This window comes from Pristiophorus japonicus, chromosome 4 (assembly GCF_044704955.1).
Source record: "Pristiophorus japonicus isolate sPriJap1 chromosome 4, sPriJap1.hap1, whole genome shotgun sequence".
Classification (NCBI taxonomy): domain Eukaryota; kingdom Metazoa; phylum Chordata; class Chondrichthyes; family Pristiophoridae; genus Pristiophorus; species Pristiophorus japonicus.
The window spans coordinates 206,720,651-206,737,893 of NC_091980.1; positions in this window are offsets into that span (position 1 = coordinate 206,720,651).

The window sequence follows — 17,243 nt, forward strand, 5'->3', positions numbered from 1 at the left end:
TTTAGACAAGGGGATTAAATGTAGTATCTCCAAATTTGCGGATGTCACTAAGTTGGGTGGCAGTGTGAGCTGCGAGGAGGATGCTATGAGGCTGCAGAGCGACTTGGATAGGTTAGGTGAGTGGGCAAATGCATGGCAGATGAAGTATAATGTGGATAAATGTGAGGTTATCCACTTTGGTGGTAAAAACAGAGAGACAGACTATTATCTGAATGGTGACAGATTAGGAAAAGGGGAGGTGCAAAGAGACCTGGGTGTCATGGTACATCAGTCATTGAAGGTTGGCATGCAGGTACAGCAGGCAGTTAAGAAAGCAAATGGCATGTTGGCCTTCATAGCGAGGGGATTTGAGTACAGGGGCAGGGAGGTGTTGCTACAGTTGGACAGGGCCTTGGTGAGGCCACACCTGGAGTATTGTGTACAGTTTTGGTCTCCTAACCTGAGGAAGGACATTCTTGCTATTGAGGGAGTGCAGCGAAGGTTCACCAGATTGATTCCCGGGATGGCGGGACTGACCTATCAAGAAAGATTGGATCAACTGGGCTTGTATTCACTGGAGTTCAGACGAATGAGAGGGGACCTCATAGAAATGTTTAAAATTCTGACGGGGTTAGACAGGTTAGATGCAGGAAGAATGTTCCCAATGTTGAGGAAGTCCAGAACCAGGGGACACAGTCTAAGGATAAGGGGTAAGCCATTTAGGACCGAGATGAGGAGGAATTTCTTCACCCAGAGAGTGGTGAACCTGTGGAATTCTCTACCACAGAAAGTTGTTGAGGCCAATTCACTAAATATATTTAAAAAGGAGTTAGATGAAGTCCTTACTACTAGGGGGATCAAGGGGTATGGCGAGAAAGCAGGAATGGGATACTGAAGTTGTATGTTCAGCCATGAACTCATTGAATGGCGGTGCAGGCTAGAAGGGCCGAATGGCCTACTCCTGCACCTATTTTCTATGTTTCTATGATAGCACAGGCGTTTATGTCCACCAGTGATAACACCAAAAAAATCTCTCAGCACACAAGTGCTAGCAATGTTCATAAATTAACTGGAACTGTGTTTGCGAGCAGAAATGTACAGGGCAGAAACCATAAGTCTGCAACTGCCAGCAGGCCTCAGGTGACCCAGATGACTCAGAGTCCTCAACAAAGGATGAATGCAAGGCAATTCACATCTTGTTGGTGTTGTGGAGGCTTCCATTCAGCCTATTCATGCCGCTTCAAAGGGTATGTTTGCTAGAGCTGTGGAACAATGGGGCACCTCCTATGACCTTGCAAATGAGCTACAAACTCTGCAAAACCTGCTAACCACCACGTGGCAGAGGAAGATCGGTCCATGGTGGATCAAAGCAATTTTGAGCCTCAGAGAGAGGAGGCAGATGCTGAAGTACACGGGGTGCACACATTTTCGACGAAATGTCCACCTATAATGCTAAACGTAAAATTGAATGGCTTACCCGTAGCCATGGAACTGGACACTGGCGTTAGCCAATCCATCATGAGTAAAACGATGGTTGAGAGACTGTGGTGCAACAAGGCACTGAGACCAGCCCTGAGTCCCATCCACACAAAACTGAGAACGTACACCAAAGAGCTTATCACTGACCTGGGCAGCACCACGGTCAAGATCACCTATGAGGGCACGGTGCACGAACTGCCACTCTGTAGTGTCCCAGGCGATGGCCCCACACTGCTTGGAAGGAGCTGGCTGGGCAAAATCCGCTGGAACTGGAATGACATCCGAGCGCTATCACATGTCGATGAGGCCTCATGTACCCAGGTTCTTAACAAATTTCCTTCCCTTTTTTAGCCAGGCATTGGAAACTTCTCCGGGGCGAAGGTGGGGATCCACTTGGTCCCAGAGGCATGACCCATTCACCACAAGCCGCGAGCAGTACCTCACATGATGAGGGAGAGAGTGGAAATCGAGCTGGACAGGCTGCAACACGAGGGCATCATCTCCCCAGTAGAATTCAGCGAGTGGGCCAGCCCGATTGTTCCAGTACTCAAAAGTGATGGCACGGTCAGGATTTGCGGCGATTATAAAGTAACTATTAATCGTTTCTCGCTACAGGACCAATACACTGCTACCTAAGGCAGATGACAAATTTGCAACGCTGGCAGGAGGGAAGATGTTCACCAAGCTCGACCTGACTTCGGTCCACATGACGCAAGAGCTGGAGGGTTCTTCGAAGGGCCTCACCTGCATTAACACGCACAAGGGACTGTTCATCTACAACAGATGCCCATTTGGAATTCGGTCGGCTGCAGCGATCTTCCAGACAAACATGGAGAGCCTACTCAAGTCGGTACCACACATGGTGGTTTTTCAGGACGATGTATTGGTCATGGGTCGGGACACCGTCGAGCACCTACAAAACCTGGAGGAGGTCCTCCAGCGACTGGATCGCGTAGGGCTGCGGCTGAAGAGGTTAAAATACGTCTTCATGGCAACAGAAGTGGAGTTTTGGGGAGAAAGATCGTGGCGGACGCCATTCGGCCCACAGACGCCAAGACAGAGGCTATCAAGAATGCGCCCAGGCCATAGAATGTCACGAAGCTGCAGTCGTTCCTGGGACTCCTCAACTATTTTGGGAACTTCCTACCGGGGTTAAGCACCCTCTTAGAGCCCCTACTTGTGTTATTGCATAAAGATGAGATCTGGGTATGGGGAAAAAAACAAGTAATTGCTTTTGAGAAAGCCAGAAACATTTTATGCTCCAACAAGCTGCTTGTCTTGTATAACCCGTGTAAAAGACATGTGCTAGCATGTGACGCGTCGTCGTACGGAGTCGGGTGTGTATTATAACAAGCTAACGTTGCAGGGAAATTGCAACCTGTCACCTATGCCTCCAGGAACTTGTCCAAGGCCGAGAGGGCCGACAGCATGATTGATAAAGAGGCATTAGTGTGCGTTTTCGGGGTAAAGAAAATGCATCAGTACCTGTTTGGCCTCAAATTTGAGCTGGAAATCAATCACAAGCCCCTCATATCCCTGTTCGCAGAAAACAAGGGCATAAATACTAATGCATCTGCCCGCATACAAAGGTGGGCACTCACACTATCAGCGTATAACTATACCATCCGCCACAGGCCAGGCACCAAGAAATGTGCGGATGCTCTCAGTCGGCTACCATTGCCCACCACGGGGGTGGAAATGGTGCCGTCTGCAAACTTGTTGATGGTGGTGCAGCCGCAGACTTGTTGATGGTCATGGAAGTGTTTGAAAATGATAAATCACCTGTCACGGCCCGCCAGATTAGCACTTGGACCAGCCAAGATCTTCTGCTAACCCTAGTAAAAAACTATGTACTGCATGGGAGTTGGGCCAACATCCCCGTTGAAATGCAAGAGCTAATCAAGCCGTTCCAGTGGCGAAAGGATGAGCTGTCCATTCAGGCAGACTGCCTGTTGTGGGGTAACCGCGTAGTGCTACCCAAAAAGGGCAGAGAGACATTCATGTTGGATCGCCACAGCACACACCCGGGTATAGTAATGATGAAAGCGATAGCCAGATCCCACGTGTGGTGACCCGGTATCGACTCTGACTTAGAGTCCTGTGTACGGCAATGCAGCGTGTGTGCTCAGTTGAGCAACGCGCCCAGAGAGGCACCACTAAGTTTGTGGTCTTGGCCCTCCAGATCATGGTCAAGGATCTATGTTGACTATGCGGGCTCATTTCTCGGTAAAATGCTCCTGTTGGTGGTGGATGCTTTTTCAAAATGGATTGAATGTGAGATAATATTGGGAAGCACCGCCACCGCCACCATTGAAAGCCTGAGGGCCATGTTTGCCACCCACGGCTGAATTTAAAGAATTCATGATCCGCAATGGGATCAACCATGTCACCTCGGCCCCGTTTAAACCAGCCTCCAATGGGCAGACAGAACGGGCAGTACAAACAATCAAACAGAGCCTTAAATGAGTCACAGAAGGCTCACTCCAAACCCACCTGTCCCGAGTACTGCTCAGCTACCGCAAGAGACCCCACTCGCTCACAGGGATGCCCCCAGCTGAGCTACTCATGAAAAGGACACTTAAAACCAGACTCTCGCTGGTTCACGCCAACCTGCATGATCAGGTAGAGAGCAGGCGGCAGCAACAAAATGTAAACGATGGTCGCGCCACTGTGTCACGGGAAATTGATCTGAATGACCCTGTGTATGTGCTAAACTATGGACATGATCCCAAGTGGATCGTGGGCACGGTGATAGCTGAAGAAGGGAGTAGGGTGTTTTCATGTTCAGCCATGAACTCATTGAATGGCGGTGCAGGCTAGAAGGGCTGAATGGCCTGCTCCTGCACCTATTTTCTATGTTTCTATGTTTCTAGACAATGGACAAATTTGCAGAAAGCACCTGGACCAAACGAGGCTGCGGTTCACAGACTGCCCTGAACAACCCACAGCAGACATCACCTTTTTCGAGCCCACAACCCACACCCAAAGGATAAACGACACCACCCCGGACCAGGAAATCGAACCCATCACGCCCAACAGCCCAGCAAGGCCAGGCTCACCCAGCAGCCCTGCAGGGCCAACAACATGCCAGCCCAGTGAGGGCACAGCCAACACACCAGAACAGACATTTGTACCGAGGCAGTCCACCAGGGAAAAAAAGGCTCCCGACCGCCATTCCTAGTAAATAGTTTTCACTTTGACTTTGCGGGGGAGTGATGTTGTGTGTCTGTAAAGCATGCACTCCCCGTTCCGCCACCAGGGAGCTCATCCCCTGAAGTCCCAAGGGATCCCAGCATCCCTTGGAAGCACTGTATATAAGCCAGCCCCTAAGGCCTGTTCCTCACTCTGGAGTGTCTTAATAAAGACTGAGGTCACTGTTACTTTAACCTCCCTGTGTGCAGTCTCATCTGTGTTAGGAACACAAACTAACCATTTGCCAAGTCAATTACAAAGCTGTTGATTATAACATATTAAGCACGGTAGCTATTTTGGACAGTTCAATAAGCTTTTTACATCTTGTTAAAATGTGATTACCTCAATTACTTAATCGTCTCTACTTCCCATTTTAAAAGTAGCACTAAATTCAGGCAAACTTAAGTATTTATCGAATGTCTTTCAGTTTGTGATCCCTGATTATAATCGCTTAACCATCGGTGGCCGTGCCTTCAGCTGCCTAGGCCCTAAGCTCTGGAACACACTCCCTAAACCTTGCCGCCTCTCCATCTCTCTATCCTCCTTTAAAACGCTCCTTAAAACCTACCTCTTTGACCAAGCTTTTGGCCATCTGCCATAATTTCTTGTGTGGCTCACTGTCAAATTTTTGTCTTTTGTGAAACGCCTTGGGATGTTTTACTACGTTAAAGGCACTATATAAATACAAGTTGTTGTTGTAATGGCAACTGTTCACCCGAGAAACTGGGTGCCTCAGTGCTGCAGTGACACTCTTTATATCAGGAGAGTGGTGAAATAATAGCTGGGTGACATGTATTTATTGGCCATTGCTCAGGTGCCAAAATTCAACATCCTCCTTCGGATGTTGATGAAGCTTCATGAACAAGATAGAGCTGGAAGCCAAACTGGCAACTGACACTGTTTTTATTCAATACATCACGGTTTTACCATCAACTGCGTATAGCAGGCAAATTGCGTTTACACCATGCATCCGCTATAAGCCATGGGAACTGTAAAAACAAATTAGTGCTTGTAATGTCTGTAAGTTTGTAATATTTGTAGCTCCACACTGTGGATGTGGACGTATTGTGTACTGCAAGTGCAGGGTTATTAATAAACAGCCCAGGCAGATTTCCGGAGACTTCCGAGAGAGCTGCCTGCCATGTTAGGAAGCTGTGTGTGCTGTGCTCTGTGAATATATCACAGTGCTATAACTTCAATCTTTATGACTTTAAGACCAACTGTGGATACTACCAGTTTTTCTACCCCTCAATACTTCTGTCAGTTCAGAATCCTTGTGTCACACTTATACAGGTGTACCAAGGCAAAAAAAAGCAATTTCCACAAATTCAGTTTCTTCTTTATGCCTCTCTGCATCTTGAAGAAACTGACCCCGGCAAGCACCGTACATGCTGCGGTCAATCATAAACCAACTTGACAAAGGAGCCTAAAATATGTGTTAGGTCCCCAATCTGCATATGTAATAGAACTAACATCAGTTTCCGGCATGCGCTCTGCATTATTCTCTCTACATTTTTTCTCCTGCAGGGTCCCTATAAATTTGCTGCACATGTGCGGTATCTCTTCTTATAGCAGCAGCCAATGAATGGGGCAACGGGAGTGATGCGCAGCCATGTGGCCGTGCACCTTAGGGGGAACTTTGGTGATCTGGATGCCTACTGAGCAGTTCTAACCAATATGTTGGGTGGCGCCCTCCCGGAGCTGAATGAGTGCACACATGATATCCATCATATTGAATCGTTAGGCACCCGTTTTATGTCCGTATAATGGGCAGCACGAATCAATTTCTAGGCCATAAAGTCAATGGACCACCTGGGAACTTTTAAAGCTTAATTTTTAATATTGTTAACATTAACAGGGACCTTATTTATAATTTGATTAGCATCATCAAGCCACAGAGTTACTAAGTTCTGCCTGTCTATGTCGCTCTCAGGTCTCAAAATGGCACCTATTGTATTACAGCACCCAAGGTCATGCTGACTTATTAAGTAACCACTGCTGCATATATTACCAGTCCACAATATGATTCAGGGAAAAATATTATAAAGCAGCAATCATGTCACTTTCGAGTAAAAATATTGTATTGTTTTTGAACATACTTAGAATCATTTTATTGAATCAGTATTTTGAAGAGATATGAATTAGTTTTGCTTTTTAAGTAATGATACTCTGCATATATTGGATTGTCATACACTTGATTTCATTTTCTTAATTGGTTTGAAACTGTAACAGCTCCCTTGCCATAAATGCACCCATGTTTTTACACCTGATGCATTTTCTTCCAATGAGAAATATATAATATAAAGATAGCTATATATATAGTTCTCACTGGAAGAATACTGAAATGCTTTTCTGCATTCCTTCGTTGCAGAAGTTGTTTTTGAAACTCATATCAAAAAACAAGCAGGTAAACATTTAACATGTGTATCTGAAACAGTATGGAGATATCTTCTTTGGCACAAGGTAATCAGGACACACTGACCAGAACTAGGACGGTCTTTTAAATAAATGCTGTAACAAAATTATCTCCATTTACAGAAAACAACAAATATTTAAAGATTGAATGTCAGAGAAAAAAACTTAAAGGTTTCTTTCATCCATTTATTAATGTTTTAATCCCACAAATGTTCTTGTCTGTTCTCTCTCTCTGGACTCTTGCTGGGATTCAGTGGCATGGCAGTCTTATCCAACTGGCTGTTCTTCAAGGGGCAGTTTAGATAGTAAGGTGTTGGCAGCTGAGCCTGATCCTGTGCTTACTCAACATCTATTATACATGTAGACGGTACATGTATCGACAGGGGAGTTCTCCCCAGTGTCCTTGCCAATATTTACCCCAGCCAACATCACTAAAACAGATTATCTGGCCATTATCACATTGCTGTTTGTGGGACCTTCTTGTGCACAAATTAGCTGCAGTGTTTCCTACATGACAGCATGGACAACACTGCAAAGGGACTTGATTGTAAGGTGCTTCAGTATGTCCTGAGGTCAGGTAAGGTGCTATATAAATGTGAGTCTATATAGGGGGAAGATGAGTGGCGATCCTGGTTAAGTTTCCCCTCCCTTGGCCAGGAGCACTGTAATAGGCATTACAGAGACGTGGTTGCAAGATGACCAAGGCTGGGAACTGAATATTCAGGGGTATTTGCCATTTTGGAGGGTTAGGTAGAAAGGAAAAGAAGGTGAGGTAGCTCTGTTAATAAAGGATGAGGTCAGTGCAGTAGTGAGAAATGATATTGGCTCAGAAAATCAAGATATAAAATCAGGTTGGGTAGAGATAAGAATTAATAAGGGAAATAAGTCACTGGTGGGAGTAGTCTATAGTCCCCCTAACAGTAGCTACACTGTAACACAGAGAATAAATGAAGAAATAATGGAGGCTTGCAAGAAAGATACAACAAAAATCATAGGTGATTTTAATCTTCAAATTGATTGGACAAATCAAATTGGCAAAGGGAGCCTTGAGGAAGAGTTCATAGAGTGCCTGGTTTCTTGTGGCACCAACCAGGGAGCAGGCTATTTTAGATCTGTTAATGTGTAATGAGATGGGATTCATTAATGATCTCATAGTAAAGGATTCTCTTGGGAAGAGTGATCATAGCATGGAAGAATTTTAATTTCAGTGAGGATGAGAAAGCTAGATCTCAAACTAGTGTCATGAACTTAAATAACTGCAATTACAAAGGTATGAAGGCAGAGTTGGCTAAAGTGGACTGGGGACTGGGCAAATAAATTAAAGGGTAAGATGGTAGATAACCAGTGGTAAACATTTGAGAAGATATTTCATAACTCTCAGCAAAGATATATTCCAATGAGAAAGAAAGATTCTAAGAGAAGGATGAACCATCCGTGGCTAACTAAGATAGTGAAGGATGGTATCAAATTGAAAAAAAAACATACAATGTTGTGAAGAATAGTGGAAGGCCAGAGGATTGGAACATTTTTAGAAACCAGCAAAGGACAACTAAAAAAATGATAAAGAGAGAGAAGATAGTTTATGGGAGTAAACTAGCAAGAAATATAAAAACAGATAGTAAGAGCTTCTACAGGTATATAAAAAGGAAGAGAGTAGCTAAACTAACCATTGATCCCTTAGAGGATGAGACTGGGGAATTAATAATGGGAAACAGGGAAATAGCAGAGACTTTGAACAAATATTTTTTATCGGCCTTCATGGTAGAAGACGCTAAAAACATTCCAAAAATTGCTAATCAAGGGGCTATTTTGGGGGGGAACTTAAAACAATCACTTTCACTAGAGAAAAAGTACTAGGCAAACTAATGGGACTAAGGGGACCTCATAGAAACGTTTAAAATTCTGATGGGGTTAGACAGGTTAGATGCAGGAAGAATGTTCCCAATGTTGGGGAAGTCCAGAACCAGGGGACACAGGCTAAGGATAAGGGGTAAGCCATTTAGGACCGAGATGAGGAGGAATTTCTTCACCCAGAGAGTGGTGAACCTGTGGAATTCTCTACCACAGAAAGTTGTTGAGGCCAGTTCACTGAATATATTCAAAAAGGAGTTAGATGAAGTCCTTACTACTAGGGGAATCAAGGGGTATGGTGAGAAAGCAGGAATGGGGTACTGAAGTTGCATGTTCAGCCATGAACTCATTGAATGGCGGTGCAGGCTAGAAGGGCCGAATGGCCTACTCCTGCACCTATTTTCTATGTTTCTATGTTTCTATGTAAAGGTGGACAGGTCCCCTGGACCTAATAGCCTGCATCCTAGGGTTTTAAATGAAGTGGCTTTAAAGATAGCGAATGCATTGTTTGTAATCTATCAAAATTCCTTGGATTCTGGAGAGGTCCCAGTGGATTGGAAAACCGCAAATGTAATGCCCCTATTAAGAAAGGAGGGAGACAAAAATCAGGAAACTATAGACCAGTTAGTCTAACCTCCATCATTGGGAAAATGCTGGAGTCCATTATTAAGGAAGTAGTAGCAGGACATTTAGAAAAGCATAATGCAGTCAAGCAGAGTCAGCATGGTTTTATGAAAGGGAAATTATATTCAACAAATTTTCTGGTGTTCTTTCAGGATGTAAAGAGCAAGGTGGATAATGGGGAACCAGTAGATGTAGTGTATTTGGATTTCCAGAAGGCATTCGATAAGGTGTCACATAAAAGGTTATTGCACAAGAGAAGAGCTCATGGGGTTGGGGTAATATATTAGCATGGATAGAGGATTGGCTAACCAACAGAAAACAGAGAGTTGGGAAAAATGGGTCATTTTTAGGTTGGCAAACTGTAACTAGTGGGATCCCACAGGGATCAGTGCTGGGACCTCAACTATTTACAATCTATATTAATGACTTGAATGAAAGAACCGAGTGTAATGTAGCCAAATTTTCTGCTGATATAAAAATAGGTGGGAAAGCAAGTTGTGAGGAGGAGGCAAAGAATCTGCAAAGGAATATAGACAGGCTAAGTGAGTAGGCAAAAATTTGGTAGATGGAGTATAATGTGGGAAAATGTGAGGTTATCCATTTCAATAGAAAAATAAAAAAGCTAATTATTATTTAAATGTGGAGAGATTGCAAAGCACTGCTGTACAGAGGGATCTGGGGTCCTCGTACATGAAACTCAAAAGGTTAACATGCAGGTACAGCAAGCAATTAGGAAGGTAAATGAAATGTCGGCCTTATTGCAAGGGGGATGGAGTATAAAACTAAGGAAGTTCTGCTACAACTGTACAGGGCATTGGTGAGACCACATCTAGAGTACTGCATACAGTTTTGGTCTCCTTATTTAAGGAGGGATATATTGGCATTGGAGGCAATTCAGAGAAGGTTGACGAGGTTGATTCCTGAGATGAAGGGGTTGTCATATGAAGAAAAGGTTGAGCAGGTTGGGCCTATACTCATTGGAATTTAGAAGACTGAGAGATGATCTTATTGAAACGTGTAAAATTCTGAGAGGGCTTGACAGAGTAGATGCAGAAAGGATGTTTCCTATCATGGGAGAACCTAGGACTAGGGGGCACAGTTTCAGAATAAGGGGTTGCCTATTTAAAACGATAATGGGGAAGAATTTCTTCTCTCAGAGGGTCGTGAATCTTTGGAATTCTCTACCCCAGAGAGCTGTGGAGGCTGGGTCATTAAATATATTTAAGATGGAGATAAGCAGATTTTTGAAGGATAAGGGAGTCAAGGGTTCTGGGGAAAGGGCAGTGAAGTGGAGTTGAGGCCAAAATTAGATCAGGCATGATCTTATTGAATGGTGGAGCAGGCTCGATGGGCCAGATAGCCTACTCTTGCTCTTGTTTCTTATGTTCTTATGGAGCCAGTTGTCTCACCACTAGTGCAACTCTGACTGAGATCAGGTGACTCAGCACCTGCTGCAGATCATAGATTCATAGAATGGTTTCGGCAGAGGAGAAGGCCATTGGGCCCGTCGATGCCTTGCGGACTCTCTGCAAGAGTAGTTCAGCTAGTCTCACTTCCCAACCCTTTCCCCGTAGCTCTGCAATTTTTTTCCTGATTTTTGAAAACCACGATTGTGTTATGTATTAATGCTTGGGGGTCACCAGCCACCAGAGGGCGCCGCGGTTGGAGATCATCGGGCTGTACACATGTGGCATGTGTGCTTGGTCACCTGTATATAAGCTGCGCGTCTTTGTCACGCTGCCACTCTTGGGCTGGAATAAAGATGGATCAGGTTGCACCTGAGTGAGTTTACAGTAACCAGACACTTGAGTCATTACAATTGACGACGAGGTAATTTAAGAACCTTCGCATGAACAATGGGCACTTTTGGATTCATGGAGAGATTCGTGGAGGGAGAGGATTGGGTGGATTTTGTCAACCGCCTGGATCAGTATTTTGTGGCCAACGACATAGAGGCAGAGGCCTACGCAGTTAAGCGCAGGGCAGTTCTCCTCACCGTTTGTGGTCTGAAAATTTACGGCCTCATGAAGAATCTTCTCTCGCCTGTATGTCCGGCGGAAAAAGGGTACGAGGAATTGTGTACATTGGTGGGTAATCATCTGAAGCCAAAAGAGGGGATCATCTTATCACGCTACCGTTTCTACACGCATGTTCATGTTGAGGGCCAGGACGTGTCGGGATTTGTCACCAACCTGCGACGTCTTGCTGAGCCGTGTATATGCTGGAAGACATGCTGCGTGATATCTTCGTGATAGGCATCAGCCATGCTGCGATCCTCAGGAAGCTGTTGACTGCAGAGATGCTGGATTTGAAAAAGGCCATCGCAACTGCCCAGGCATGAATGATGACGGATGATAGTTTGAGGCAGATATCATCGATGAGTTGGAGTTCCACGGCAAGTACTGTAAATAAGATGGCGTCGTCTTTGGGCTGAGCTGCTTACGTGAAACCTGCCGCTGCTCAGAGCCTACCAACAGGTTCTATTATATTCAGAATAGGTCCACAGGACTGTGTTGTAAGCTCAAACCATTGTGACCTTGGTCTCTTTTAATGTAACTCCAAAATGAGGAAGCAGCATGGTGGATTGCCTTTTATACCTGCTTTCCCAGGGTGCACAGGTGACTCTTGGGTCTCCCACAGGTGTGCCCCCTGGTGGCAAGAATACACATTGGTGAGGTTTGCATACGTAACAGGTTCGATCCAGATATCACCCTGCTGGCGTTGTGGGGGCAATCATCGGCCTCATCAGTGTCGGTTTAGATAATACTCATGCAATGGATGTTCGAAAGTGGGGCATCTTCACAGGATGTGTCCTCAACGGAGCAAGTGTGGTGCAGCTCACCACATGACTGATGAGGAGCAGTTCAGCGATGGCCCAGATACGCAACCCGAGGAGGAAGTGAATGGACTGTATTCGTTCCTGAGCAAAAGCCAGCCAATAGTCGTTAATGTGAAGCTGAATGGTGTGCCTGTATCAATGGAGCTGGACATGGGTGCGAGCCAGTCGATAATAAGCCAAAGGACATTCGACAAGCTGTGGGACATAGAAACATAGAAACATAGAAAATAGGTGCAGGAGTAGGCCATTCGGCCCTTCGAGCCTGCACCGCCATTCAATAAGATCATGGCTGATCATTCCTTCAGTACCCCTTTCCTGCTTTGTCTCCATACCCCTTGATCCCCTTAACCGTAAGGGCCATATCTAACTCCCTCTTGAATATATCCAGTGAACTGGCATCAACAACTCTGTGGCAGGGAATTCCACAGGTTAACAACTCTCTGAGTGAAGAAGTTTCTTCTCATCTCAGTCCTAAATGGCCTACCCCTTATCCGAAGACTATGTCCCTCGGTTCTTGACTTCCCTAACATCGGGAACATTCTTCCTACATCTAACCTGTCCAGTCCCGTCAGAATCTTATATGTTTCTATGAGATCCCCTCTCATCCTTCTAAACTCCAGTGAATAAAGACCCAGTTGATCCAATCTCTCCTCATATGACAGCCCAGCCATCCCTGGAATCAGTCTGGTGAACCTTCACTGCACTCCCTCAATAGCAAGAACGTCCTTCCTCAGACTAGGAGACCAAAACTGAACACAATATTCCAGGTGAGGCCTCACTAAGGCCCTGTACAACTGCATTAAGACCTCCCTGCTTCTATATTCAAATCCGCTAGCTATGAAGGCCAACATACCATTTGCCTTCTTCACCGCCTGCTGTACCTGCTTGCCCACTTTCAGTGCCTGATGAACCATGACACCCAGGTCTCGTTGCACCTCCTCTTTTCCTAGTATGCCGCCATTCAGATAATATTCTGCCTTCGTGTTTTTGCCCCAAAATGGATAACCTCACATTTATCCACATTATACTGCAGCTGCCATGCATTTGCTCACTCACCTAACCTGTCCAAGTCACCCTGCAGCCTCTTAGCGTTCTCCTCACAGCTCACACCGCCACCCAGTTTAGTGTCATCTGCAAACTTGGAGATATTACACTCAATTCCTTCATCTAAATCATTAATGTATATTGTAAGTAGCTGGGGTCCCAGCGCTGAGCCCTGCGGCACTCCACTAGTCACTGCCTGCCATTCTGAAAAGGACCCGTTAATCCCAACTCTCTGCTTCCTGTCTGCCAACCAGTTCTCTATCGTCAGTACATTACCCCAGTACCATGTGCTTTAATTTTGCACAGCAATCTCTTGTGTGGGACCTTCTCAAAAGCCTTTTGAAAGTCAAAATACACCACATTCACTGGTTCTCCCATGTCCACTCGACTAGTTACATCCTCAAAAAATTCTAGACGATTTATCAAGCATGATTTCCCTTTCATAAAACCATCCTGTCACTGCTTTCCAAATGCGCTGCTATTTCATCTTTAATAATTGATTCCAACATTTTCCCCACTACTGATGTCAGGCTAACCGGTCTATAATTACCCGTTTTCTCTCTCCCTCCCTTTTTAAAAAACGGTGTTACATTCGCTATCCTCCAGTCCATAGGAGCTGATCCAGAGCCAAAAGACTGTTGGAAAATGATCACCAATGCATCCACTATTTCTAGGGCCACTTCCTTAATTACTCTTGGATGCATACTATCAGGCCCCGGAGATTTATCGGCCTTCAATCCCATCAATTTCCCTAAGACAATTTCCCGCCTAATAAGGATTTCCTTCAGTTCCTCCTTCTCAATAGACCCTCGTCCCCTAGTATTTCCAGAAGGTTATTTGCGTCTTCCCTCGTGAATTTGTTCAATTGATTCACCATTCCTTTGTTCCCCATTATAAATTCACCTGAATCTGACTGCGTGGAACCTACGTTTGTCTTCTCTAATCTTTTTCTCTTCACATATCTATAGAAGCTTTTGCAGTCAGTTTTTATGTTCGTAGCAAGATTCCTCTCATACTCTACTTTCCCCCTCCTAATTAAACCCTTTGTCCTCCTCTGCTGAATTCTAAATTTCTCCCAGTTCTCAGGTTTGCTGTTTTTTCAGGCCAATTTTTATGCCTCTTCTTTGGATTTAATACTATCCTTAATTGCCCTTGTTAGCCACGGTTGAGCCACCTTCCCCGTTTTATTTTTACTCCAGACAAGGATGTACAATTGTTGAAGTTCATCCATGTGATCTTTAAATGTCTGCCATTGCCTATCCACCGTCAACCCTTTATGTATCATTCGCCAGTCTATACTAGCCAATTCATGTCTCATACCATCGCAGTTACCTTTCATTAAGTTCAGGATCCTATTCTCTGAATTAACTGTGTCACTCTCCATCTTAATAAAGAATTCTACCATTATATGGTCAATCTTGCCAAGTGGGCCTCGTACAATAAGATTGCTAATTAGTCCTTTCTCATTGCACATCACCCAATCTAGGATGGCCAGCCCTCTAGTTGGTTCCTCGACGTATTGGTCTAGAAAACCATCCCTAATACACTCCAGGAAATCCTCCACCACCGTATTGCTACCAGTTTGGTTAGCCCAATCTATATGTAGATTAAAGTCGCCCATGATAACTGCTATACCTTTATTGCACACATCCCTAATTTCTTGTTTGATGCTGTCCCCAACCTCACTACTAATGTTTGGTGGTCTGTACACAACTCCAATTAGCGTTTTCTGCCCTTTGGTATTCCGCAGCTCCATCCATACTGATTCCACATTATCCAAGCTCATGTCCTTCCTTACAATTGCGTTAATTTCCTCTTTAACCAGCAACGCTACCCCACCTCCTTTTCCTTTCTGTCTATCTTTCCTGAATGTTGAATACCCTTGGATGTTGAGTTCCCAGCCTTGGTCACCCTGGAGCCATGTCTCCATGATGCCAATTATGTAATATTCATTAATTGCTGCCTGTGCAGTTAATTCATCCACCTTATTATGAATACTCCTCGCATTGAGGCACAGAGTCTTCGGGCTTGTCTTTTTAAGACACTTTGCCCCTTTAGAATTTTGCTGTAATGTGGCCCTTTTTGAATTTTGGCTTGGGTTTCTCTGTCCTCCACTTTTATTTTTATTTTTTCTATCTTTTGCTTCTACCCCCATTCTACTTCCCTCTGTCTCCCTGCGTAGGTTCCCATCCCCCTGCCATATTAGTTTAACCCCTCCCCAACAGCACTAGCAAACACAGCACTAGGACGTTGGTTCCGGTCCTGCCCAGGTGTAGACCATCCACTTTGTATTGGTCCCACCTACCCCAGAACCAGTTTCAATGTCCCAGGAATTTGAATCTCTCCCTTCTGCACCACTCCTCAAGCCACGCATTCATCTGAGCTATCCTGCGATTCCTACTCTGACTAGCACGTGGCACTGGTAGTAATCCTGAGATTACTATCTTTGAGGTCCTACTTTTTAATTTAACTCCTAGCTCCCTAAATTCACCTTGTAGGACCTCATCCCATTTTTGACCTATTTCGTTGGTACCTACATGCACCATGACAACTGGCTGTTCACCCTCCCGCTCAAAAATGTCCTGCAACCGGTCCGAGACATTCTTGACCCTTGCACCAGGGAGGCAACATACCATCCTGGAGTCTCAATTGTGGCCGCAGAAACGTCTATCTATTCCCCTTACAATAGAATCCCCTACCACTATAGCTCTCCCACTCTCTTTCCTGCGCTTCTGTGCAGTAGAGCCGGCCATGTTGTCATGGACTTGGCTGTTGCTGCCCTCCCCTGATGAGTCATCTCCCCCCATAGTACCCAAGGCGGTGTATCTGGTTATGGAGGGGGATGACTGCAGGAGATCCCTGCATTACCTTCCTTCCACTGCACTTCCTGTTGGTCTCCCAGTCCCTATCTGTCTGTGTAACCTTTACCTGCGGTAAGACCAAGTCACTAAACGTGCTATTCACAGCATCCCCAGCATCGTGAATGCTCCAGAGTGAATCCACCCGCAGCTCCAGTGCCTCAATGCAGTCTGTCAGGAGCTGCAGCAGGAAGCGTCCCTGAGTTCCCACATAGCATAGGAGGAGCATGACATGTGTCCAAGCTCTCCTGCCATGACTTAAACCCGAGATTAACTTAATTTGACAACAACAATGATAACGGTTACCTACTGATAAAGGAAAAGAAAAAGAAAAACTACTCACCAATCACCAGCCAATCACTTACCCCCTTGGCTGTGACGTCACCTTTCGATTTCTTTCTATTTCTTTGTTTACCTTCTGCTCCTGCTGCAGCTGCACCGGCTGGCTTCCCGACGACGTTGGGCCTTTTATAGGCCTCCGCCGACTCCCCGGACTCACGCTGCTCCGAACCCGCCTCCCGACGACGTTGGGCCTTTTATAGGCCTCCGCCGACTCCCCGGACTCGCACTGCTCTGAACGCCCTTGGGCCCGAGGTTTCCGGAGTTCAGACCTTCTACATGTATATCAAGAAAATCAGTGGTCCTAGAACCTACCCCTGGGGAAACACCAAAAAACAACCGTTCACCACTACTCTGTTTCCTGTCACATGGCCAGTTTCATATCCATGCTGCCACTGTCTCTTTTATTTCATGGGCTTCAACTTTGCTGGCAAGCCTATTATGGGGCACTTTGTCGAACGCCATTTGGTAATCCATATACACCACGTCCCCAATGTTGGGGAAGTCCAGAACCAGGGGTCACAGTCTGAGGATAAGGGGTAAGCCATTTAGGACCGAGATGAGGAGAAACTTCTTCACCCAGAGAGTGGTGAACCTGTGGAATTCTCTACCACAGAAAGTAG